Source organism: Lynx canadensis, chromosome A3 (assembly GCF_007474595.2).
Source record: "Lynx canadensis isolate LIC74 chromosome A3, mLynCan4.pri.v2, whole genome shotgun sequence".
Classification (NCBI taxonomy): domain Eukaryota; kingdom Metazoa; phylum Chordata; class Mammalia; order Carnivora; family Felidae; genus Lynx; species Lynx canadensis.
This window is the reverse complement of record NC_044305.1, coordinates 30969639-30996790: the sequence shown is the minus strand read 5'-3', so window position 1 is coordinate 30996790 and position 27152 is coordinate 30969639. Positions and strand designations below refer to the sequence as shown.

At 41.2% G+C, this 27152-nt stretch overlaps 1 protein-coding gene across 5 annotated transcripts in view; it reads left to right on the top strand.

The window, feature by feature from the left end:
* The window catches only part of SLC23A2 (solute carrier family 23 member 2), a 135110-nt gene that overhangs the window by 17081 nt on the left and 90877 nt on the right, over positions 1 to 27152 (top strand). Inside the window, exons 2-4 of one of the 5 annotated variants that reach the window (XM_030310030.1) lie at positions 10039 to 10162; positions 20547 to 20701; positions 21488 to 21551. The gene's annotated coding sequence lies outside the window, so the exon portion shown is untranslated. Of the gene's footprint in view, positions 1 to 10038; positions 10163 to 20546; positions 20706 to 21487; positions 21552 to 27152 lie in introns of all 5 variants that reach the window. The other 4 variants (XM_030310029.1, XM_030310027.1, XM_030310028.1 and 1 more) reach the window with 4 other exon arrangements.

The following is a 27152-nucleotide window of genomic DNA, read 5'->3' as shown; positions in this document are numbered from 1 at the left end:
TGTGTTATCTACCTCTAGAAGATCAGTGATTGTGATGCTAACTTGCTCCAAAACAAACTGTGGAGTTGGAAGATTCACAACATTCAAAAAAAAAAAAAAAAAAATTGACTCACAGCTAATTTTTTCTCCCATCCAAGTACTAACCAGGCTCGACCCTGCTTAGCTTCCGAGATAAGACGAGATTGGGCGCTTTCAGGGTGGTATGTCCGTAGACACAGCTAACTTTTTCTAACAAAAAGAACTTGTTGGTATCTGGCTAAACTGTCATCACCTGTGTGATTTTACTTTTAAGTTTGTTTATTTTGAGAGAGGGAGTGGGGGGAGGCAGAGAGAGGAAGCGGGAGAGAATCCCAAGCAAGCTCCACATTGTCAGCACAGAGCCTGATGTCAGGGCTCGAACTCATGAACCGCGAGATCATGAGCTGAAATCAAGAGTCGGACACTCAACCAACTCAGCCACCCAGGCACCCTTGTATTTTTCTTTATAATGGAGGGCCAGGCTGGTGACTGGTGCCTTGCCAGCTGTTTCAGAGATAGCTCCCCAGGTCAGGCTCTGGGTTCTTTTTTATTGTGATGCCTCTGCATAGGTACAAGAGTATAAAAAACACATTCATTTAATAAACAAGAAAATGAATATCTGTGTACCTATTGATAACCCAGCCTAAAAAGTGGAATGTGACCCAGCTTTTTTATAAGCATCCTTCCGATGTATATTAATATGTTTGTAAGACGCTTTAAAAGAAGGTGATTTTTAAGAAATCAAATTGTCTCTTCTGTTTTCCCTATTAAAAACAGCATCAGGGGGCGCCTGGGTGGCTCAGTCGGTTAAGCGGCCGACTTCGGCTCAGGTCATGATCTCGCGGTCTGTGAGTTCAAGCCCCGCGTCGGGCTCTGGGCTGACAGCTCAGAGCCTGGAGCCTGTTTCAGATTCTGTGTCTCCCTCTCTCTGACCCTCCCCCATTCATGCTCTGTCTCTCTCTGTCTCAAAAGTAAATAAACGTGAAAAAAAAAATTAAAAAAAAAAAAACATCAGCAGTTTATTCTAGTGGCGGCACTGAAAGCAATGTAGAGTTATAAAGGTGAGAGCTCCGTTGTCATGGGTGTAATGGGCTCTGACCCCTACTGTCATCTATCTTAGAAGCTCCAGGACCCAGACCAGGCCTTTCCCTTCTTGGGTTCTTACTTGTAAAGTGTGGACCCAGTAGTTAGTTCGGAGGGTGGTTATGAAGATAATTGCACAGGTATGATGTGTTAATCTTAAAAATAAAAGTTACTTTACCGGCAAAAATGGATATATTCTGGAATAGCCAAGACTTGCAACTTTGGACATGCAAGCTATGCCCAGCAGATAAAGGAGGAACAGGTTATTTTACAGAGAAACAAGAGGAAGGTGGGAGTTGTTTTGAAAAGTCCATTGGAGAAAAGTGGGAATCCAGGGTCATAAGGGTTTGTCATTGTCTGAGTCCCAGGGGGGTGGTTATTTTTTTTTTTGTTTTTTTTTGTTTTTTTGTTTTTTTTTTTTATGGGAGATGCAGTGTACATCTTTCCCTGTTGGGGTCTGTTATTGATGATTCTTTCCTGTTGAGATTCTTCTGTTGGGGGCTGTAATTGACAGTTCTTCCTGCAATTGACATTCAGTGGTACTGGCTCCCTTTCTAGCCTCTTGACTCCACTTTATTGAGTTTCCCTTTATAAATTTTCACATTTTCCCCCTTTTGATCATGATCTTTCTCCAAAGGCATTGCTGATCAAGAGTCTTTTGGGGCGCCTGGGTGGCGCAGTCGGTTAAGCATCCGACTTCAGCCAGGTCACGATCTCGCGGTCCGTGAGTTCGAGCCCCGCGTCGGGCTCTGGGCTGATGGCTCAGAGCCTGGAGCCTGTTTCCGATCCTGTGTCTCCCTCTCTCTCTGCCCCTCCCCCGTTCATGCTCTGTCTCTCTCTGTCCCAAAAATAAATAAACGTTGAAAAAAAAAAAAAAAAGAGTCTTTTGTCCCTCAGTTCTAGGAAAGACCTTTCCTGGGTATAATGTCCCACACTGGGGGGAAATTATTTGGATTGGAAATCTGAGGTCACATTTGAGTAACAAGGAGGAGGAGCAGGGAGAACAATCAGGTACCTCCTACTTCTAGTCCATATTTAGCATGATTGTAAGTGTTGGAGATCATCTCTTCTTGGGTACGTTGTTAGAAGAGTTTGACAGGCAGCAAGTATGGAATCAAAAGTAACGTGACAATTCCAAATTGTGTGGTGGTTCTAAAACAGGATCCTAGATCTGAAAGTAGCCAACTAAAAATATTCATTGGCACTCATTCCAGTTTAGGGGAGAAAAGATCCCCCTCCAGAGGCAAACCCAGAGTCCTGTATGCAGATGAGGAGTCACCCGTTGAGCAGTCATGAAAGCAGAATAGTGAGAATCTGAGAATTAACCGAGTCCATTTGGGAAGATACAGTGCAGGTATAAGCATGAAGCAGCAGTTGGTGGGCTTTTTGCAAAACAACAAAACTTCAAAGACATTTTAAAACAGTATTGTTATCTCAAGAAAACTGTTCTAACCAAATGTGTCAATAGTACAGTAAAACTGAAATTCAGAAACCACGAGTTTTGGAAAAGAATCCAGAGTCGGTTAATAGTCCAAATGAAAAAGAGAGACTTTGTATCCTGAGCCTTCTACCAGACCTGGCTTCTTGAGGAAGCTGTCTCCTCAGATGTCGTCTGCTTCAATACAGGGAAATCTTTACTTTCAGGTCATCAGATGGTGTGTAGGTCCACTCAGTTTGCTTTCTTTAGACATGTCCATGAATCTAAGAGTCTATTCCCTGGAGTTTGGCAGCACAAGGGTTGGTTAGCAGTACGTAAGAGGGGCCTTTCCAGTGAAGTTGAAGAGATTCTTTCTGGAGGTGTCTTTTCTAATAGATAAAATCTCCAGTTGCAAGGTGTGATGCTTTTTTTTAAAATTTTGATTATAAAAATTATAAATTTTTTTGTTATAAAAAATTTATATTATAAAAATTATAAATATTTATTTATCTATTTATTTTGAGAGAGAATGTGAGCAAGGGAGGGGCAGAGAGGGAGGAAGAGAGGGAGAATCCCAAGCAGGCTGCCCACTGGCAGCACAGAGCCTGATGTGGGGATCTAACTCACAAACTGTGAGATCATCACCTGAGCTGAGACCAAGATTCGAATGCCTAACCGAGCCACCCAGGCATTAAGGTGTGATACTTGTCTTCATCTCTCAAGAGTGCATGGTGAAATTGCTCTATCAATCTTCTGGTTATTTTTAGTAGGAGCAGTTAGGCCTTTACAGTATTGAAGTATATCTTTTTTGTGTGTGTGTTTATTTTTGAGAGAGAGAGAGAGAGAGCGAGGGAGGGAGGGAGGGAGACACAGAATCCGAAGCAGGATCCAGGCTCTGAGCTGACAGGCTCTGAGCCGTCAGCTCAGAGCCAGACACAGGGCTTGAACTCACAAACTGTAAGATCATGACTTGAGCCAAAGTCGGACACTAAACTGACTGAGCCACCCAGTCGTCCCCAAAGTGTATCTTTATTAATTGTGGGTCAAAGGAGTCAGGGGCCAAGTGCATTGGACCTTCTCTGACTATCTCAAAGGGTAAAAGTCTGTGAGTTCCGAAGGGGTGAATCTGAGTTAAGAACGGCCAGTGGGAATGCTTTAGGCCAAGATGATATGGGAGGTCTCTGTAAATTTTGCTGATTGAGTCTTAATAGTGTCCTTAGTGCATTTGACCAACCTGAGGATTGAGAATGGTATTGCCCAGTGAGTATTGTAAAACTGGTGAAACAGCACGGACTTATTCAAGCACCTGGTGAAATGGGTTCCTTGAGGACTATGAAGTTAAAGAGGGCTTCTCCACATTGGTATAATTTTTTCTTTAATTTTTTTTTTTTTACATTTATTTATTTTTGAGAGACAGAGCGCGAGTGGGGGAGGGGCAGAGAGAGAAGACACAGAATCCGAAGCAGGCTCCAGGCGCTGAGCAAGCGGTCAGCACAGAGCCTGATGGAGGGCTTGAACCCACAGAACATGAGATCATGACCTGAGCCGAAGTCGGACACTCAACCGACTGAGCTACCTAGGTGTCCCGTTATAATTTTTTTCTAGCAAAATTTTATCTACACAAGTAGCAGTGGTCTGTCTACAAGAGAGCTTTGGTCCAGTGAGAAAACCTACAAACCATTACTAAAACGTACTTAAATCCATGAGATGGGGGTAGCTGTATGAAATACATTTACCAAAACTTGAATGGCCCCTTAGGTAATTTAAAATGAGCGGTGTGAGCACTTTTTTCTGCGTTGTGTTTTGGATGCATGGGACAAGTGGGGTAGACACTTTTTGTAGCTTTATTTCCCCACCAATATTGGTCCATGAATTCGGCCAGATTATTTGGTCTAACCCACAGTTCTTTTTATCAAACCAACTGTGATTAGGTTCCCAGTATTTTTCCTTTTCTGGAGCCAGTTACTGGGCGTTTCTGGTCAGTTTTTCAAAATCTTCATTTGGGAGAATATCCCTTTGGACTGTGACAGAGGTTTGGCTCTTGATTGCTTTGAGAGCAGTGCTTTGGTGGAAATATCAGCGAGGTGGTTTCCTTTGGCCTCCAGAGAGTGGAGTCTAGAATGCTGAGGAACTTTAATAAAAGAGTATCTGGCCAAAGTGTGGCATTTGATAAAATTTGGACATAGGAACCATTTAAAATTTTATCCTCATTGGAGGTGAGAGCACCTCATTGTTGGGTACCATTCCAGATTCCTGAGCTACCTCAAAGGTATATCAGCTATGGGTATAAATGTTTGTGGTTTTACCTTTGGCCAAGGTACAAGTATAGAACTTGGCCTGTTGGGCTGGCTGAGATAGCGAAAGGTAAAAGTGCTGCCTCGGTGGCTTCAAAAGGAGTCATTCCCAGCACAGGATTTGCCATTTTCATCCTTTAAGTAAGAACCATCGGGACACCATGAAAAATCTGCATCGGTTAGAGGAGGTTCCTATAAACAGTCACAGGGAGTCAAGAGGTGATCTGTCCGTCTGAAGCAGTTGTGAGTGGTCTCTGCCAGGGAGGAGGGTGAATAGCAAGGTTAAGGTTCTTGCAGTGAGGAGGAGTTATATGAGGAACAGTTAGGGGGATCTCCTGGGTGAGTGCAGTGGTGAGGATTTAGGGGGGCTTCTCTGTACGCGGCACAAGTGTGCTTAGAGGGAGGCCTGTGACCCTTCACGGGCCTTAACGAGAAGGGCAGTGGCAGGAATGGCCCTGAGGCAAGGAGGGAGATCCCTGGCCATGGGCTGCTCCAGTGCTTGGTTCTAAGACCCCAAGGGTCAGTGATGGTCCCCCATGTTTTTGGGCAAGTACTCCAAGGGCATTTTCTTCCCTCTCACAAACAATGAGAAAAGGGGAGTTGATAATTAGGATCTCTGAGGGCAAGAGGCTTTATTAGACTTTCCTTTATGAAGTCTCTGAAGCTAGGTCTTCTCATTCTTTCCAAATGACGCAGTCAGGTTTGTCAGTTTTTAGTAAAGCCTATAGAGCTTGAGCTGTAAGAGAGAAGTTTGGAATCCCAATTTCGACAGTAGACAGCCAGTCCAAGAAAACTTTGTAATTGGCATTTAGTTGTAGGTTTTGGGAAGTTCAGGATGCCACGAAAGCTACCTGGATCTAAGTGTAGGCCTTGTTCTGAAATCAGGTGCCCTCAGATGAACTTTAGCTTGAGCAAACTGCAGTTTTTCTTTAAAGACTTTGTCCTTTTAAGGCCAAAAGTTTTAACAGGTGAATGCTGTCTCCTGTGAAGAGGTTTGAGAAAGGGAGCAGAGAAGCAAATCATCTACATGTTGTAACCAACCAGAGCCTGCAGAAGATTTTATATCTTCCAAATCAGCTTTTAAGGTTTGTAAAAAGTTAAGAAGGACTCTCTCTGTAACTCTGGAGCATTACTGTCCAGGTATAGTACTGTTCTTCCCAAATGAAAGCAAAAAGATAATGGTTATCCCTGTCAACTGGATAGTAAAAGTGCACTGTATAGAACAATTATAGTGAAAACTTTGCTTTCAGTGGGGATGGATGTCAGTGTGTGGGGGTTAGGAACAATGGGGTGCCAAGGGAGAGTGTTATTTATTGCTCTGAGGTCCTGGACTAACCTCCATCCTTAGCCACTGGGTCTTCTGACAGATAAAATGGGGGTATCACAGGGACTAGTGCAGGGGATAAAAAGGCCCTGAGTCTCTGGTCTCCTATTATGGGCTTGATGTCTTAAAGGGCTTTTTTACTTATAGGGTATTAGCTCTGGGGAGAGGTGTTGAAGGATCTGTTTGAATCTTGATGGGAGGTGCACTGTGAATTCTGCCAGTATCAGTTGGGGAATCTGCCCATAAAGAGGATGGTAGCTGATCTAATAGGGATAAATGATCAGTGTCCCCAGACTCTATTATAGTGCCATCAGGGATGTTGAAGGGTCATTTAATTCATGTGGTTGGTGGTTTTGATTCTATAATTATTTCTTTTTTCTGGGAGAAATTCTGGCATGACACTTTCCTAAGAAATCTTGGCCCAGTAAATGAATGGGGTAGAGAAACTTAAGGAGGTGAGGATGGGAATCTCAACAGGCCTAAACAAATGGGAGCAGGTGCAGAGACAGGAACCTGTTGAGGTTTATGAGAGACCCCCTCTATTTGAATTGTTTTCATGCTCTGAGACAGGACCTTTATAGGAGTGGTGTTGAGCCCCGAGAATGCAGCTCTGGGGTCACCAAGACAAAGAGATTCATTCTCAGTTGGGAGAGTATTTTTTCCAAGCCAGTTAACGGGGAGAAGTGGGAAGAGCCCTTGTAGGTCCTCAGAGTCCCATCACTGGGAATTAGGAGGACAGTGGAAAGGCTGGCTAGAGGGCTGAAGGCTTCTGGAATGCTTATGTTTGTAACAGTCTTTTTTTTTTTTTTCTAGTGCCCTGGCCCTTTGCAGTGATAGCAGAAAGCCAGGGGGTTTTGTTCTGTTTAGGGACCTTCTTTTGCCAGAGTCGAAAACTGAGAATATTAGTGGTCTTTCTTTGAGGTGACTCCTCTAGCATGTGGGTGAGCTGGTTTGCCGAGCTAGCTAATTCTGGAGTGGGCACAGTTTCCCATTCCATGCTGGTCTTTTAACCAGAAGATCCTGGTTCAGCCTGTTAGTAAATGCAGTTAATGCTACCCATTTGGATTCAGCCTCTAAAGGAAGACCAGAATCTTTTTGAAAGATCATTTGGAGTTGATTATAATGGTCGTGAACAGGTTGATTGGGCTTTTTTGTGAAGCCTGAATTTTGTTCCAATCAACAGTCTTAGGAAATCTGTAATTGCTCAGTGGAGATTTCCAGCGAGTGTTCTAGCATCTTGCCAAAAGTTAGGGTTAATTCTCTGAATCCTTTAGGCTGTTCTTATGGGATTAGTTTCATCCCGTGTTAGGCCTGGTCCTCACCAACAAGCACATGGGCTGACTGATACAGATCTGAGAAAGCAGGGTGGTTAAGTTGGAGTAACTATGTTAAATTCTCCAGCAAACGTGGGTCCTGAGTCACTTTCGGAAACTCTTCAACTCTGGCTCGCAGTTTGGCCTTGATCCAGGGAACATAAGAAGTTTGGGGTTTTTTCAGATCCAGAAGACTTAATTTTAAAGGAGCAGTTTTCTTAGATTCAGGAAAGAAGGGAGTGGGGAGAGGTTCAGAGAAAAAAGTTAAGTGAAGGTGGGGACTGAACACAAGACAGCTGCTGTACATCCTGAGACCTAGAAGACAGGAAGGGAAGAAAGAGGCCTCAGGAGCACTTTCCTTTGTTTGTCTCTGTTAGTCTAGAAATTGTATTTTGCAGAGAGGCAATTTTAGATTCCTTATAGCTTCAGAATTCTGAAGCTTCACAATCCCAAAGTAGGCATCCCATTCAGTTTTGACAATTTTAGAGCCATGGCTATCCAATTTACTTTTTTTTTTTTTTTTAAATGTTTGTTTATTTTTGAGAAAGAGACACACACAGTGTGTGAGCAGGGGAGGGTCAGAGAGAGAGGGAGACACAATTAGAAGTAGGCTCCAGGCTCCGGGCTATAAGCACAGAGCCCAACGCGGTGCTCAGTCTCACAAACTGTGAGCTCATGACCTGAGCCGAAGTCAGTCACTTAACTGACTGACTGAGCCACTCAGGCGGCGCTGTCCAATTTACTTTTGATGAAGAGTAAGTTTGGAGAGATGGCGAGTTCCCTGCAATGGCCATTGGAGTTTTAAACTGTGTGCATGAAGAGGAACTGACCAGGTGCCAGAAGAGGGGTCACCCTCAAAACATCTTGATGACTGGGATCCCACTTCTTAGCGGTTTATTTTGGTTTGTCTGTCTTTTCTAGAGCAGGAAAGAAAGATTCCTAAACGGTATGATCAATCTGGTTCTAAAAGGAATCCGAGCAAAGGCCAGCTCTGTTCCGGTAGGCACAGCCCTGTTCGTGAGAAGTTGGGCCAAGGACTAGCAGTTTTATTAGGAATGGCCTAGTTCTTAAGAGGAGTCAGACCAAAGGCCAAACGAGTGTTCTTATAAAGGACCAAGCCTTAAAACAGATTCTGAATAATTCCTGGAGAGCTTAAAACACAAGAGTGGAGCTCAAAATCCAGAAGAAGAATTTTAGGGTGGGCAAGAAAGCAGTGAGCTCTGTGGGTATGGGTGCATATTTGCTCACTAGCCTTGGATTTGTTGGTGGTCTTCTGGATCCCACCAAATAATGTTAACCTTAAAAACAAGTTATTTTAGGGGCACCTGTGTGGCTCGGTCGGTTAAGCATCCAACTGTTGATCTCAGTTCAGGTCATTATCTCACGGTTCGTGGGTTCAAGCCCTGTGTTGGGCTCTGCGCTGACAGCCTTGGGATTCTCTCCTTCTCTGTCTTCCCCTCCCCTGCTTTCTCTCTCTCTAAATATAAATAAATTTAAAAATAAATCTTAAAAAGTTATTTTACCAACAAAAATGGGTTTATTTAGGAGTAACCAAGAATTACAACTCCTGGGCATTAAGCTATAACAAAGCCATAGGCAAGTCCAACAAAGAAGAAGGTTATCTTACGGAGAAGGAGAAAATTGGGAGGGGTTGTTTTGAACAAAGCCCATTGGAGGAGAATACTAATTTAGGCTAATGGTTTGCCATTGGCTGAGTTGCAAGGGTAGCCAGTTTCTTGTAGAGCTGCAGTCTATATCTTTCTCTGTCGAGGCCTGTCATTGATGATTCTTTCCTGTAGAGATTCTTCTGTTGGGGTCTGTGATGACAAGTTCCTGTAATTGACCGATTGGTAGTGGCTTCCCTCTTCTAGCTTCCCTTAGTCTCTTCCCCACTCAACTTTAGTGAGGCTTCCCTTTATTAATTTTTTTTTTTTTAATTTTTTTTTTTTTTTCAACCTTTTTATTTATTTTTGGGACAGAGAGAGACAGAGCATGAACAGGGGAGGGGCAGAGAGAGAGGGAGACACAGAATCGGAAACAGGCTCCAGGCTCCGAGCCATCAGCCCAGAGCCCGACGCGGGGCTCGAACTCACGGACCGCGAGATCGTGACCTGGCTGAAGTCGGACGCTTAACCGACTGCGCCACCCAGGCGCCCCCTTCCCTTTATTAATTTTAAGAAGTGTGTAGTACAGTGCTTGGCACATATTGAATACTAGAGAAGTTTTTATGTCTTTTTTTTTTTTGGTTTGTTTGTTTTGGAAATTGAGATCTTATTCTAGGGAATATGGAGTTTAAAAGGAAAAAAACCCCGACTAAGTACAAAATTGCTTTTTCCGATACTCTAAAATACCATCTCCCAACACATTTTGTGCAAATGGAGAGCCAATTTTGAAGGGATTGAAGGTGCAGCTTGTGCTTCTGCCTGGGGATGGGCTGGGGACTCCTAGATGCTCCTTAAGAATGAGGGAGCAACAGAGCAAGTTCTAGGATTGGGCAGAGCTGAATGAGAAGTAGATTCCATTCATGCAGAGTGCCTCCTGCTAGGTTTATTATTACTCTGTTTTTATTGATCATCTGTTTTTCTCTAGCTAGGTCTTGACTCTGCAAACCAGGATCCTCCTGTGGTTTCGAGCTTGGACTTCAGCACCGGGAAATGTAGCTCAGCGGCTTGTAACGGAAAGCATATGGACAGGTTCACGTCACGGCATTTAGGTGCGTCTGAAACCTAATCTTTTTCGTTCTGCATTTCATGATGCAGTTGTGCTGACAGCCCTTTAGTGTTAGAATTCATTTGTGCTTGACCTCGCCCTTTGTACATGTCACCAAAGGTCTAAATGCAATCCTGGGAATAATTGTTTGGTTAATGCTAATGATAAGGTAATGGGCTGTTGTAGGCCAAATTCCTTGTTAAGTAGATTAAAGTAGAAAATAGGCAAAGTCTTGCCATGTACAGGTAATGAAGTAAGTATTTTCTTTTTCCTGTACATGCTTTTGGCTTTTTTAAATCAGCAAACTTTTGAATACCTATTGCCTTTGAGGCTCCATGTCTGGGTCACAGGTCTGAACCCCGGGGGTAAAGAGATTGAAGACCTGTTCCTTCTTTTTCAAGCATTCTTCAATTTAAGTAGTGAGACTAAACAAGCACATTTACACTGCATTTCCTCCTATGCTCTCCTGTCCCAAGGCTTGATGGGTATTTTGGTTATTTAAAATTTTTTGCTATTACAAACAATATTGCAGTGAAATTTCTTGCACCTATTTCAGGGACAATACCCATAAGTAAATTTTTAACAGTAAAATTGTTGAGTACAGTGCTTACGAATTTTTACTTTTTTAATTTTGACAAATTGTCCCGTAGGGAAGCTACAAGAATTTATACTCCTAATAAACATTCTTGCAAACAGGTTGTCTTGTCAAAACTAAATGTATTCAGTATGGTGGGTATAGAAAGTTATGTCAGTGGTACTTTTATTTACTATTAATTTACAAACAGTGACATTCAATATTTAGGTATACATTTATAAGAGCTTTTATAAGTGCTGAAAGGGTATCATTTCTTTTTAAAAAAAATTTATTTTCATTTTCTAATAGAAAGTCCATACTTGCTCTTAAAAAAAAAAGGAAATTTCAAGAATTTAGGAAGAGCCTTGGTCTCACCACCTAATGACACCACCGTGAACATTCGTGGATTTCTTCCACTTTTTGTTTTCTATGTGAAGTTGTTTGTTTTTTTTTTTTTCTTTTTTTCTTTTTTTAATGTTTATTTTTGAGAGAGAGAGAGAGAGAGTGCAAGCGGGGAGGGGCAGAGAGAGAGGGAGACACAGAATCCAAAGCAGGCTCCAGGCTCTGAGCCATCAGCACAGAGCCTGACTTGGGGCTCGAATTCACAAACTGTGAGATCATGACCTGAGCTGAAGTCGGATGCTTAACCAGCTGAGCCACTCAGGCGCCCCAAGTTGTTGTCTTAAGCTGTCATCAAATTGTATGTAATACGTTTTTTTTTTTTTCGATTTATATTTATTTAAATCCAAGTTAGTTAACATATAGTGTAATAATGGTTTCAGGAATAGAATTTAGTGATTTGTCACTTACATACAACACCCAGTGCTCATCCCAGCAAGTGCCCTCCTTAAGGCCTGTTGCCCGTTTAGCCCATCCCCCTCACCTAACACCCCTCCAGTAACCCTCAGTTTGTTGTCTGTATTTAAGAATCTCTTAGGGTTAGCCTCCCTCTCTGTTCTTATCTTATGTTTCCTTCCCTTCCCCTATGTTCATCTGTTTTGTTTCTTAAATTCCACATATGAATGAAATCATATGATGTTTGCCTTTCTCTGACTGACTTGTTTTGCTTAGCATAATACACTCTAGTTCCATCAGCATTGTTGCAGATGGCAAGATTTCATTCTTTTTCATCACCAAGTAGTATTCTATTGTATATATATACCACATTTTCTTTATCCATTCGTCAGTTGATGGGCATTGGGGCTCTTTCCATAGTTTGGCTATTGTTGATAGTGCTGCTATAAACATTGGGGTGCATGTGCCCGTTCGAATCAGCGTTTTTGTATCCTTTGGATAAATACCTAGTAGTGCAATTGCTGGGTTGTAGGCTAGTTTTATTTTTAATTTTTTGAGGAACCTCCTTACTGTTTTCCAGAGTGGCTGCACCAGTTTGCATTGCCAACAGTGCAAGAGGGTTCCCTTTTCTCCACATCCTTGTCAACACCTGTTGTTTCCTGAGTTGTTCATTTTAGCCGTTCTGACAGGTGTGAGGTGGTATCTCATCGTGGTTTTAATTTGTATCTCCCTGATGATCAGTGATGTTGAGCATCTTTTCATGTGTCTGTTAGCCATCTGGATGTCTTCTTTGAAAAAAGTGTCTGTTCATGTTTTTTGCCCATTTCTTCACTAAATTATTTGTATTTTGGGTGTTGAGTTTGGTAAGTTCTTTTTAGATTTTGGATAGTAACCCTTTATCCTATATGTCATTTGCAAATGTCTTCTCCCATTCAGTAGGTTGCCTTCTAATTTTGTTGATTGTTTCCTTTGCTGTGCAGAAGGCTTTTATCTTTAATTTTTTTTCCACATTATTTTTGAGAGAGAGAGAAAGAGAGAGCGAGCGTGAGTAGGGGAGGGGCAGAGAGAGAGAGACACAGAATCCAAAGCAGCTCCAGGCTTTGAGCTGTCAGTACAGATCCTGAGGCGGAGCTCAAACCCACAAGCTGTGAGATCATGAACTGAGCCAAAGTTGGACGCTGAACCGACTGACCCACCCAGGCGCCTCCAGAAGCCTTTTATCTTGAAGTGCCAGTAGTTCATTATTGCTTTTGTTCTCTTGCCTCTGGAGACATGTGTAGTAAGAAATTGCTGCGGCCAAGGTCAAAGAGATTGTTGCCTGTTTTCTCCTCTAGAGTTTTGATGGTTTCCTGTCTTACATTTAGGTCTTTCATCCATTTTGAATTTATTTTTGTGTATGGTTAAGAAAGTGGTCCAGTTTCATTCTTCTGCATGGTGCCATCCAGTTTTCTCAGCACCATTTGCTGAAGAGATTGTCTTTTTTCCATTGGATACTCTTTCCTGCTTTGTTGAAGATTGGTTGGTTATATATTTGTGGGTTCATTTCTGGGTTTTCTCTTCTGTTCCATTGGTCTTTTTTTTTTTTTAATAATTTTTTAAAAGTTTATGTGTTTTGATAGGCAGCATGAGTGAGGAGGCAGCAAGAGAGAGGAAGACAGAGAATCCCAAGCAGGTTCTGCACTGTCAGTGCAGAGCCCAATGTGGGGCTTGAACCCATGAAACTGTGAGATCATGACCTGAGCTGAACCCAAGAGTCCGACACTTAACCAGCTGAGCCACTCAGGTGCCCCTCTACATGTCTGTTTTTGTGCCAGTACCATACTGTCTTGATGATTACAGCTTTTATAGCTTGAAGTCTGGAATTGTGATGCCTCTAGTTTTGGTTTTCGTTTTCAACATTATTTTGGCTCTTTGGGGCCTTTTTATAATACTTTCTTAAAAGTAATATTTATTACCATGAGGGAGGTGAGGTGAATATCTCTGTCTGGGAATACCTGCCGAATACATGGTCTCCCAGCTCTCAGAGTTTCTGTTAACCATCTTTATATTTCAATTCACACATCTCTTTCTCTGCTCTGTTTGTGCACAGAGCTTTTTTCTCAAATCTCTCGTCTTTGGTGGGCACTTGTCAGATGTACATGCCACCCCCAGCTCAAATTTAGCATGTCCAGACCTCGTTCGTTACTTGCCTTGTCGAGCCCATTTCCTTACTTATTTAAAGGAGACAGACAATCTTGTTCTTTTTCTAGAGGTCCTCTTTGACACCCGATCTTTGATTTTTTTTTTTTCTCTTTTAAATCACTCACTCTATCTGTCCCTTTTTGTCATCCCTTTTGTCACCCCAGTTGCCAAGATCCTTATACTTGGATTAACACAGTAGCTTCTTGACCTTCCATCTTGAGATTTTTCCAGTGGTGGACTCTCTCTCGTCACCTGCCCAGAAACTGATGTCTCATTAAAGCCATGTTGCATTTACATTGGACTTTTGAGACTCCTTTGACCCTGCAAGTTGTTTTCGTCCTCCACCTCCCATTGTGAGCTGTGGTTAAGCTGTTTTCATGGCCTTGAGACTTGCAGTACTCCTGCCTGCCTTGGTCTCCAAGGTGGCCTTCCACTCAGGACTTTCCTGCTGACCCCAAATCCCATTTCCACAAATTCATTTCTGACCATTTCAGGCTCTATTGAGCTGTTTTCTCCCAAGTGCTCATGCACAGTTTGGGAAGTATCTATCATGTCTCTGTGATTGACTCGTTGTCCCAATCTGTCCACTGAGATGGCAGATGGCTTCACATATAATCCATTTCCATCTCAGTGCTGAGACTTTTGGCAGTTCAGGAAACTAGCCAAATGGTTGATTTATCCTTTTCTTTTTCAGTACAGATCCTAAATATTCAGTTTACTAAACTGAGAAAAGAGAAGGTTTGCTAGTTAGTACCTTTCATCTTTGTTCTCAAGAGTATACACTTGTCTGGGCATTCATAGCCAAGAACACCAGCTCTGCCCGGCGCCTGGAGCCTGCAGACCCCATACCCAGTTCTGCTTCAGGCACGTTTTAGAAGTTGATCCTCAGATGTGGAAGGACTCGGATAGAAACTGGATTAAAAACTTTCAGCCGTGAGGAGAAATCTCTGTTTTATTAGTGGGTGATTTCTGAGAGTCTCTGTCTGGTAATTTTGGTTTACAGACTGTGTGCTATTGACGTCAATGTCCCACTTTCTCGTAACTAAACATGTTATATAAAATGCTGCATTGTTTATAGTTTGATTGGTAGCAACAAGAGAATTAAATATTTACTGGGAAAAGTGGGTACTTTCAAAAACCTATGTAAACACTGATGATGATCACAGAGCTTGCATAAGAAGGTAAGGAAGGAAGATGGTTTCTATGAAACCGTTACTATGAAGGGGTTCCAAGCGCATTAGAACAGCTCTGGCCTTTTCAGTGGGCTTTGTTTTAAAATCAATGTGTTAGTGTTGGATTACTACCAGCTGTTGATAAATTGCCTAAGTCCTTTGCTGCCTTTCTGTTTGGTATGGAAAAATCTCATCAATAACTTTGTCCCATTCCTTTTAATGATAATTTTTTTTCATACATGTATTTTATTTTAGTTTTGCCATACAAAACTAGAACTTGGCAATTCAATAGTTACAAAGCCCCTCTGGATTTGAGCCCCATGGATAGACCCTGTTAGCTGTATTTAGGTTTCTTGTGCTGGTTCTGAGCTTCTAGGGGAGAGCCCCCAGGTCCCCTTATGACCTTTTAGCTCCTGCTTGTTGTTAGCATGTGGATTTCTGCTTTTGCCTTTCTCACATCTGGCTCCCTCCCTCCTTCTGGTGCTGTGAGTGTGAGAAATTAGGTTATGGCACCTGCTCCCCTCCATCAGAGGGCAGGCTACAGAACTGGTGGTGGAGCATAGTACTACAGTGTTCTGATGTTTGGGCTAAGATACGTGGCCTTGCCTGTGTTGTGTGCATGTGTGCTTGTAAAATCAGTATCACAACATACTCTCTGGATGGAAGTCTGATCATGATTACCATGGTTGTGTACTCTGCAGTAACTTTTTTCTCTTTTCCTGGTATCCACTTCCTTTAGACCGGTACTGTTGGATACAATTATAATGGGAGTCACATATGTGATTTTTCTAGTAGCTCTAGTAACCAAAGTAAAAAGACATAGGTAATATTAATTTTAGTAATAGGTCTTATAACTTAATATATTAAAAAATTATCATTTCATATAATATAAAATTATTAGTAAGATGTGCTTTTTTTCCCCATAGTAAGTCTTTGGAGTTTGATGTGTATTTTATACTTAACAGCACATCTCAGTTGGGCTGACCATGGTTCAAGTGCTTAGTAGTCCCATGGGGCTGGTGCTCTTGGGTTGGGTGGCTCAAGGCCCACATTGTTTTTATGTACATTAAGTAGTGTTTTCAACTTTTAAGCTTTTGGATTTTTGGGTATTTCATAACATAAGCCACTTGTATTCATGGGCTGTGTAATAGCATATACTCATCATCAAACGATGCTTTTTTCAGCTTCCCTTTCTCATTTTTTTCCCTGTCAAATTGAGAGGTTTCCCATTGCCTGGAAAATGGTTCTGAACCGGTTCAATTAATTTGCTTGATAAGGCAGTATTTTCTAGATGTTATTTCATTTATTCCCTGGCTTGAGAAGAAAAAAAAATTTTTTTTAATGTATTTAAAATTTACATATATGTATACAGATTTTTTAAACTAGTTTTCTCTTTTACCCAAGAATCACAAATGTTTTATAGCTTATGATTTTAGATATAATATTAGCTTATGATTTTAATAAGTTAATGTTTATGTTTATATACATAAAAATATTAAATACAAATTTTGCATTATATATAAATGTAATTTTAGGTTGTAATACATTGAAGTTTAGGGTCCAATGAGTAGTTCTCATTTCTTTTTTTAAATTTTTAAATTTTTTAAGTTTATTTCTTTCTTTATTTTGAGAGAGAGAGAGCATGAGCAGGAGAGGGGCAGAGAGAATTTCTGCACCCACAGTGAGGAGCCCCCATGTGGGGCTTGAACCCACCAACTGTGAGATCATGACCTGAGTGGAAATCAAGAGTTGGATGCTCAACAGACTGAGCCACCCTGGCATCCCTCTTCTTTTTTTTTTTTTTTAATTAACTTTTTAATTTTAATTCCAGTGTAGTTACCATATAGTGTTAGATTAGTTTCAGGTGTATAGCATAGTGGTTCAATAATTCTGTTCATTACTCAGTGCTCCCCTTTTTTAGGGTCCAGTGAATATTTCTCATTTAAAATGAAGAATTTTACCTAGAACATGTGAAGAAGTGCAGTACAGTACTGTCTTTAGATGACAACAGCCTTTGGAAGTAGCTGAAGAGAACACAGGGCTGTGAGGAAATACAAGAAAATCGGGAATCCTCCACTCTGAAAGTTTGCAGAACGTTGGAGTGCCTCCCTTCTGACCACACCTTTTGGTTTCTTTAGTTACTCAGCTGCTGTCAATGAGTCCTTGGAAATGAGGGGCTAAGCATCTCGTTACAAGGATTTGAGTGCCTTAATTTCACCTAGTTTGTCTTGCCTGCGTATTTATTTTAGTACTGTCCTTAGGCAGTGATTTAAGGTTTAAAAATGAAAATAGGGGTTCCTGTCTGGCTTCGTCGATAGAGCATACGATTCTTGATCTTGGGGTTGTTGAGTTCGATCACCACGTTAACTGTAGAGATTACTTTAAAAAACGAAATCTTTAAAATGATACACACACTGTAGAAAAAGCAAAAATCAAAAAAGAGCAAAAAGTCATCCTGTCATCTGGAGGTAATCACAAAATCACCAGACACTGGTGTTTTTCCTGTTTTCCATGTGTGTATGTACACACTGTAATGGAAGTGTTCAGTGTGTTTTGTAACCCGCCTTTTCCTCCTTTCAGGGACATGCTCAACACATTATCTTTCATGTCAGTGGGTACTTCTGTTACCAAAATTTTAAGTCCCCACAATATTCTAAGAATGTATCCATAATTTAACCAACCAGTTTAGACATTAGTATTTTCCCCTCCAGTTCTGGATTGTTCTGTGTACTCTTTTAGGTGAACGTTCTCATAATGAAAAATTGAGCCTATTTTAATTATTTTGTTAAATTCCTTATGAATAGAATTATTGGGTCAAAGGCTGGTGTATTTTTAGAGCTTTTGATGTTGTTAAATGACCATCTAGAAATGTTAAGCCAATTATTATTCCCACCAGCAGTTAATGCAAGTGCCTGCCTATTGAAGGGATGTTAAGCAATTATTCAGTAGTGTTAAGATTTTTTGAATGATTTACAAGCAGTAGATTCTGATTTCATGTATGCTCTTTTATATTTCCATATTTTTTATAAGAAAGCTTATACATGATTATATTCCTGTCAGCAATACAGTGAGAATCACATTAAATGAAAAAATAAAAAGCAAATTTTGACAGTATTTGGAATTCTTACTTACAGTCAAGCAGACTACTTTAAAAAATTTTTTATTTTATTTATGTTTTTAGTTTTTTTTTTTTTTTTGAGAGAGAGAGGGTGAGAGTGAGTGGAGGAGGGACAGAGGGAAGGAGTGGGGGGAGAGAATCCCAAGCAGGATGCACACTGTTAGCACAGAGCCTGTTGGGGGGCTCAGACTCACACACCATGAGATCATGACCTGAGCTGAAATCAAGAGTTAGACTCTTAAGTGACTGAGCTGCCCAGGTGCCCCCAAGCAGACTATTTTTAAGCGTGTGTGGTTAAGGTGTTCTGAAGCCCAGTTTACCAGAGAACCAGAAGCCTTCCTGACTCGGTGGCTCTCTGGATAAATTTTAGATGTACCCTTTATTCTCTGAAGTTGTATTTTTTGTTAGCCAAACCTTAGGAACCAAGCAGATTAAGAAAAATGTGGATTTCTCATTGAGTGAGCCCAAGAAGAGCGTACATTTGAACGACGAGGGATACTTGGTATGAATTGTGGTTGTTGCTTTGGAGGGGATGGCAAAGCAAAGTGTGTGATTTGATTTTGATTTTGAGGTGTCTGGGAAGGATTTTCTGAGGAATTGGTGATTTTACCAGAGATCTCAAATGTGAATAGGAATTCCCTGGATGTGCCCTCCTTCCAGATGGAGAGAACAGTGGACGGTGACCTCCAGCCTTCATCTTTACAAAGCCTGCCATTTTCAAGGCCACACCAGTCTGTCGCCCTGCCCTCCCCTTACCTTTGCGCCTCCCATCTACCAAGTTCTTAACCGTTCCTAATGTTCCTTGAGAATGTTGCCTCCTGGCTTGCTCCTTTTCTTTCTGCTGTGTCTTCTAACATTGTCTCTGTGTTGTTGGCTCCTCCCGCCTCCAATCCAAACCTCACCCTCCCTTCACAGGATCTTTTTTGGAACTTTTATTTCCAGTTACTTCCGCTTTCCTGGGCCTTGTTCTCTCCCAGATGACACGTTTGGAATCTTGAGCTCGAGAGCGTCTTCTCTGCACACATCCTGTCCTTCCCTAGGTCTCTTTCATTCTTATCTCCTAGTTCTTGATCCTCAGGCACTCCGGTGCTCTCTGGCTTCCACTTCCCTTCCTCACCCTTTTTACCTGCTGCGGAATCCTCAGGGAGTCATGTGACTGTCCTCTTGCTGACATCTTGGTTTCCTCACTGAATTGTCTGGGTGACTTCCCAGCCTTCCTCAGTGGCACAGTCCTGCTGTTGTAACTTCTCTGTGTTGTTGTTTTGTTTTGTTTTTTTTTGTCTGTCATGCTCAGCTGGAGAGAAACCAGGTATCAGAGTGACTTTTTCTATCACCCATGTCCAAGTTCTGGGCTCAGCCAGACCCTTGACTTTGTTGTTGTTGTTGTTCCTTATGTCATCTGTTCATTCCTCTAGTTTCATCCTCCACCTGTCCTCTCCACCATGACTTCTGCTTCTTAGTTCATTAAGAAGTCCTCAGATAAATGATCCCCTCAGCTTCCTGCCCTCCTACCTCCTCGAGTATTGAGAAATAGTAACTATCTGAATACATCTCTGCCCACTTTATTCCATTTCCAGAGGAAATGAGGCAGTCCCACTGATGGTCTGTGTGGAGCTGTTGTAACAGATTCTAAGTTTTCCTGCTGTGGTCACAGGAGAACTGCTTCCTGTTCCCTGGTTTATGGAGATAGGTTTGTGTTTTCACAGAAGGTAGGGTCTTAGAAGTGGCGTGACCCTTGGAGAGGAGCAGGTTAAATGACCTCTTGAGATGATGGAGCTCAAATGTGGCCCAGTCAGGAGTCTGGAATCTCCATTGCCTCTTCAGTGGCCTTGCCTGATTGTAAATGAAAATCCCCCTAAGGGGGAGGTGGGATTGGAGGTGATGAGGACATCAGATGTGTTTGTAATTAAAGAAAAATAGATAATGGATATACATGGAACAAAATTTAAGAGGTCCTGAGGACAGTCAAGGCAATTAAGTCTCCCTCCTTGTCTGATTGCCTCTCCCTTCTCAGCAGGCAACTACTTGTACCAGTTTTTATGCGTCTGTTTTGTGTATCCTTTAAGAGTCTGCTTTTTAATTGTGAAATTTCAAATGTAAAAAAAATCAAAGAATGAACACTCATATGCCAGATACTCAGATTTAATAAATCTAAACATGCTGTTTTTGCTTTAGGCCTTCCTTCCTTTCTTCCTTCCTTTTAAAGAAAATAAAACATTTTAGATACTCTGTATTCTTTACTAGTGTCCTCTCCTTCCCTTCTCTCCCAGAGGTAACCCTGCATCGATATTTTCACTTTTGAATTACATGTTTATATACCCATAAACCCACATCACATACAGTATTGACTATATGATTTAAAACCTTAAGTAAGCGATTTCATGTGATACGTGTTCTGTAGTCTGCTCATTCAGGAATGTTTTCAAGGCATGCTGACCTGAGTAGCTAGATAGAGTTCATTTGAACTGCTCTTTTTAAATTCTGTTTAAGTAGCGGAACTTAACTTTTATATTCTGTTGATGTATTGGTTATGTACTGTTAAAAACAGGGACAAGATGCTGAGAAGTGACATTGCCGGATCATAGTGCACACACCTCTTCAACCTGCTAGCTGCCACCAAATTGTTTTGCCCAGTGTTTGAACCAATTTACATTTCTGGCAAGAGAGTGGGAAAATTCCTGTTTATCCACAGTCTTCCCAACAGTTGGTATTATTAAACTCTTTTGTACTGGCCGTATCTGATGGGTGTGGGATGACCTCTCATTAGCAGGGATATGCCACATTGGTTTATCCATTCACTGGCTAAAGGTGAATGATTCCAGGTTTGGGCTATCATAAATAAAGCCATCATAAACATTTATGTGCACGTTTTGGATCGAGCAGAAGTTTACATTTACATAATGAACAGGAGTAACATTACTGGGTCATAGGGTAAATGTGTCTTTTAACCTTATAAGGAATGGCCAAACTTTTTCCAAAGTGGTTGTGCCATTTTATGTACTGACCAGGACAGTATGGGAGTCCCAAATGCTCTGTGTCCTGATCAGAACTTGGTGTATCGTCTCAGCAGTTTTCATGTTTGTTTTCTCCGTTCTGATAAGTATGTCCTATATTTTTTTAACCCAAATAATTAAATTGTAAAAACTGTCTATTTTAAAATGACTTAAAGTAATTGATTTTTGCCCTTCTTGCTCTTTGACCCCCCCCCCCCCCATTCAAAATCCAAGCGTTGTGTTAGGAGAACCCAACAGTGATAAGAGGTGGTAGGGTGTAGTGGAGCATTTGCAGGCTGCTGATAGGAAATTTGGTCAGGGTAGTTTTCTTGCTGCTTTCAGCAAAGTTCTCTTAAGTTATGGACTCTTTGATTTACCGGCTGGACTTTTTAGTTTTATTTCTGGAAAATATGTATTAAAACTTTACAGTGAAGAGCGTGGAGTCCCTATTTTAATGACCTCACCCACCTGCTTGTGATTTTTTCCCTCTCTCCAGGCCTTGAATAAGATTTGAGAATGCTTGTTCCATTACGAAAAACGGAAGTGCAGAAACCACAGAGGTAGGTCAACACCCTTCTTTTATAGAGCAAAACACGTGAGGCCCACTAGTTAATGACTCTCCTGCACATACGCCACTGTGCTTAGTCTGCAGTGTGAGCTTCTGGACTCCCAGTGAAGTGCTTTCTCCCGCTAATCCTTGTGTTCTGCATGGTGCTGACTAGGCCGTGCTGTGATGTGAATCTTGGGTTTGGAGGATGCAGTCTTTATAATGGATTTACTTTGAGAGCCGGAGAAACTTGATTTTACTTTCAGTGCTGGAGTTCTGGCATGTGCTGTCAGTACACATTCTGAGTCATGCTTTGAGACCATGAACAAGTAGCCTTTAAATGTCAGAGAAGCCAAGCCCATTTATTGAAGTCTTTGATAGTCAAGGTGAACAGTCAGTTTACTCATCTCACCCAGATGTTTACCCTTGATCATGAAGCTACCGTTTGAAGGAAAATAACATTCATCTAGGTTTGAAATGTGTACTGATCCATTTCCTTTTGAAAATTTAGTAACTGGGGTTAATTCTAAAATGTGTTGTTTTGCCACATTGTGTCTGTGCCTACATTTTTTTTTTTTAAAGAGTATAGTTTTGGTAATTCTAATATAACCACATATGAAATGGAAGCTTTTTTTCTGTCACGTAACCTGGCTCCTTTTTTCTTATTGCTTCACCGTTGTTAGCATACTGACTTAGTAACATGGCTCAAGATGGTTCTTGCAGCTAGCGGGAAGGAGAGGACGTACTTCCATGCACATCCCATTGGCCAGAACATAGTCATGTGGTCACATCTAGCTGCAGGGGAAGCCGGGAGATGTTGCCTGAATTTTGTTGGTTGTGTCCCCAGCTTAAAATCAAGGAGTTTTGTAATAATAAATTGAGTGAGAGAGGACTCTTGTTGGAGACACCTGGTGGTCTCTGACACTTCCGATGAAGTACAGACATTGCACATAGAACAACGCATAGTTGGAAGTAAGTTGTATATAAAGTGTTTTTTAATTCTGTTTAGCTTTCTGTATGTTTGAAATTTTCCGGAAGTTTATTGAGGCCGTTTTGTATTTTCCAATTTACTTTACCAAGTGCCAGTTGAATGTTGTAACACTAGGGGGTGCTGTAAGTCAGCACCTTTGCTCTTCGTGTTTCCAGAATTATTTCCCCACCCCAAGTTGGCTCATTACAGAATCAGAGTAGTTTCTGTCCAGTTGATAATCCTAAACTTTCTCTGTTGTTTTACTCCATTTTTCAACATTAAAATGTCAGTATATAACATTTATTTGGAAAAGCAGAAATAACCACCCAGATATAAGGATGTTTTCTCAAAACAGTTCAGATTTTGTCCTTAAAAGGAAAACATAAACCAGAGATTACATTAATCAAATATTTTCAAATGCATAATGATTTCTGAAGAGTTCAACATTTTTTTCAGTATTTGTTTTAAGGTTAGCCTTTTAGTTGCTTTGCATATTTTTTTGGTCCTAGATTTACTACACTTACAGGCACTAAGATTTCAACTACTTCTGATTTGTCCCTTAATAATGGGAGGGACATAAAACTTAGAAAATCAGGGGAATGTAAAGAAGAAATACTCAGAATCCTGCTTTACAGAAACGACTAAAGTAATCGGTGTATTGCCACCTCCTTTGCTAGTAAGTATACTTGTGCGTGCATGTATACGATACTTTACAAGGTGAGCAAATCATGAGTTAATGCTAGTGTTTGGGATGTTTTTTCTGTGTTCATTTTTTTAAACCAATTTTATTTTTTATTTTTATTTTGAGAGGGGGGAGAGGGAGCGCGTGCGCAGAAACAGAGAAGGGTCAGGGAGAGAGAGAGTCTTTAAGTAGGCTCCTTGCTTTCAGTGCAGAGCCTGACATGGGGCTCAGTCTCACAAACCATGAGATCATGACCTGAGCCAACATCCAGAGTCAGATGCTTAGCTTAACCTACTAAGCCACCCAGGAGTCCATTCTGTGTTTATTTTGTAATGACCTACCTTTCTGAAGTATTTTATTCTAAGTTTTTAAACTCATTTTCTGAGTTAGACTCATTACCTGTAAATCATTACTTTGTCTTTCCATTTCTAGTATTAGAACTTTTTTTTTTTTAAGTTTATTATTATGAGAGAGTGCACAAGAGCACAAGAGTTGGGAGAGGGCAGAGGGGGAGAGAGAGAATCCCAAGCAGGCTCCATGCTGTCAGCCAGAGCCCAACTGGGGGAGGGGGAGTTCCATCTCACAAACTGTGAGATTGTGACCTGAGCCAAACTCAAGAGTAGGACGCTTAACCTACTGAGCCACCCCGGCGCCTCTCCAGTGTTAGAACTTTTAAAACCTTTTTTCATATTGTAGGAATTAGGACAGCCTTCTATAGTGGAGGCTATCAGACTCCATCTGTTTCTGGCTTTAATGGGTACCACTTGGGGTTTTTCGGAGTGAGTATCACTGGCTCTCGGCATGAGATAGGGATTCTTTTGGAGGACTTGTTTTCTTCTGTGTCGAATGTGCTAAGAGTTATTTGAAAATTGATGATGAGTTTTATCCAGAGCCTTTTTGGTTTTCGTTGGTTTTATAGGCTTTCTTCTTTCTACCTGTTGATGTGAGTTGTGATACTAGGTTTTTTTCCTTTTCGTTGTTAAGTTGGAGATCAAGATGGTACTAGATTTCTAAAATGGTTCACCAGTCTTTTTCTCCTTTTCCAGTGCTCTGCAGCTGAGTAGCATAGGAAGTGACTATTCTTTAGTGCCTGGAGACATTTGCCTGGGAAGCTAATTGGGCCTGTGTATTTTTGAGTGGAAGGTTTCCATCTGCTTTGGCCTTGGGAGGTGTGTTCAAGAACCTTCTTGGATGTATTTATCAAATTTATCTTTTTTTTTTTCTTATTTTCTAGCGAATTTTTCTTTCTCTAATTTCTTACGCTTTGTGTATGATATTTTATTGCTTATTCTTCCTTTTCGTAAGGGTGTGCTTACAGTTTCAGCTTCACCTTTGACCCAACAGTTATTTTGGAGAAAGGTTGAAAATTTTGAAGTTGTTAGACTTTGTTGGTTAATAATTCTTTTGATCTCTTTGGGCATTATCCTCAGGCAGTGAGGAAAAAATAAATGCTCCTTTTTGTGGGGGTTGAACTTTTCATTTGCGATGATGGTCAGTTTTCACAAATGCTCTTTAGCCAATGAAATTAGGTTCTGTTTTCTGTGGGATGCACAGTCTGGTACCTATCATATTTGCTTTATTCATTTTATTGGTCAGGTTTTCTAATTGATAAGAAAACTCACATGGAGATGCAGCCTATGCCCCTGTCCCTCCACCCTCTTACACCCATCTTCTTGGAGACAGGTGTGTTTATGAACCTTTTTTATATCCATGAAGTAATGTTTGGAAATAAAAATTGACATGATGCTTCATTTGTGAATTTTTTACTTTTTACCAATGTGAAGTTTGCCCCATTTATTACTTTTCCCGCATTTATTACTTCCTAGCATGATTTCATTGTATCTGTTACTTAAAAAATCACGAGGCAGCATTACTGTTGCTTTACTTCTGTGTCACTTTAAGGTATATTGTTGGGTGTTGGTGTTTATTTTCTGGTGCATCTGAGAATAGGTTGAATTTAACTCATTTACAGTTTGGTTTGTGTTTTAGTCTGTAATGTTTCAAATTTTAATGTGGTTTCCTTTAAAACACACACACACACACACACACACACACACACACACACACACACACACAACAAGCCCCAAAAAACCCACCCCTGTTTCTCCAGTAGTTGTCGCTAAGATCTAATGGTGTTTTAAAACTCCTGCCTGTTTGCAGGATGGGGTTCCGCATTATTTTACTGCCTGTCTTCAGTCTTTATTAATGTAATCTTGCTTGATATGCTTTATTGTTATTACATTTTTCATATCACCTAGCATATGCTTAGAGAATAATTTGACATTGCATTCAGTCTTATAATTAGATTTATCTTCATTATTTAGTTTTGCCCTGACCTTGACGGTTGGGGTTGGCATACATGATTAGCAGCCTTGTGTATTAGTGGCCTCCCTGGATTTTGCCTCTTACGTGGTTGGAATAATAAACCTCAACCTCTCAGCCTCCCCCCACCCCCTTTTTCTTAGCCTGCGCATGTCTGAGGTTGCATTTTTTGGTTTTCCTACATTAAGGGCAGCTTGTGTGGGTATAAAATTCTTTGGGGAAACCTTTTCCTCGGTTCTCTGTCTTCACTTTCTATTGCCTTCTGGCATTTTCATGCTGCCTTGGAAAATCCTGGGGCTCATCTTTATCATTGCTATTAAGTAAACCAAATATTTTCTCCTTCTCTCTGGATGTTTCTACACCTTTTTCTTCCTGTAGCTAAATTATTTTGCCAGGATGTGACCAAGTATAGGTTTTTTTTTTGTCTCTGATTTTGCATGAATTTGGTGTGCCTTTGTGATCTCTGTACTCAGATTTTTCTCAATGTCAGAGTAGTTTTTATTCTGTATCTTTTTTATATTTTCTATCCCATTGGTTCTTTATAAAAAAAGTTTTATCGAGATGGAATTCACACACGACAAAGTTCTCCCCTTTAGCACATACAGTTCAGCGGCCTCCAGTGAATCAGACTTGCATAACCATCACCTTCAAGTTTGGAACGTTTTCTTCATCCCGTAAGGAAATCTCAAACTCATTAACAGTCCCTCCCCATTCTTGTCCCCCATCTCCACCCCAGCCCCAGGCAACCACTAATCTACTTTCTGTCTCTCGAGATTTGCCCTGTCTGGACATTTCATGTAAACGGGAGCCCTACAACATGACTGGCTTCTTTGTTCTCTTTAAGTCTAGTCAAGGAGCACAGGTTGTTCGTGTCTTGGTTTTGCTCTTTGCTTTTGTCCCTCTGTGGTTCTCATCTGTGGACTGTTAACTGCCTTTCTGGACTTCTCCTTGTCTGCCCATGTTTCTTTAGCTTGTCCTCCACCCATTAGTTTTCTGCTACTTCCTCCAGTTTTCACTTGTGTTTGTCGCTTCTTTAACACCCCCAGCTTGTCATCTTTTGGTCCTGTTCCCCTTTTTTAAAAAAAATAACAACTGTTTTGTTTTTTTTTTTAATTCTTCACTCTTTTGTTCCAAATTGAAATTTTCTTTTGGTTCCTGCAGTTTAACCTTTTTGAGGTGAGAATCTTCATAGAACATCCCGAGGACAGTTCTTGTGTTCAGGGTACAGGGACTGGATTATTTTTTCCGTAGGCTATCTACTGGGCCTTCTCTCCCGGTTCACTTTGGAGCGAGGGGCCTTCTGGTCTCCCTGGGCGTGTCACCCCGATGCTTTGGGTGTGTCACGTGTGACCTGTGCTCTGGGGACCTGTGGGGGTGAGTCTTCTGCTCCTGGACACTGCAAGCTCTTGGCTCCCAACCTCCTCCTCAGCTTCTACTGTGGCCTCTCCTCCAGTCAACTGGCATCTTTCTCGTGTGCCCACCGCGGACTTCCCTAAGATCGTTCATGGATGAGTCACTCTCAGGCTGCTCTCTAGGTTGTCCCATCTCCTCTGCCTTTATCACATCTTTCAAGATGTACTCTGCTGCTGGTGGATGCCCCTTCTGCCCGGCTGCTTCTCCTCTGAGCCTGTGGTCCCTGT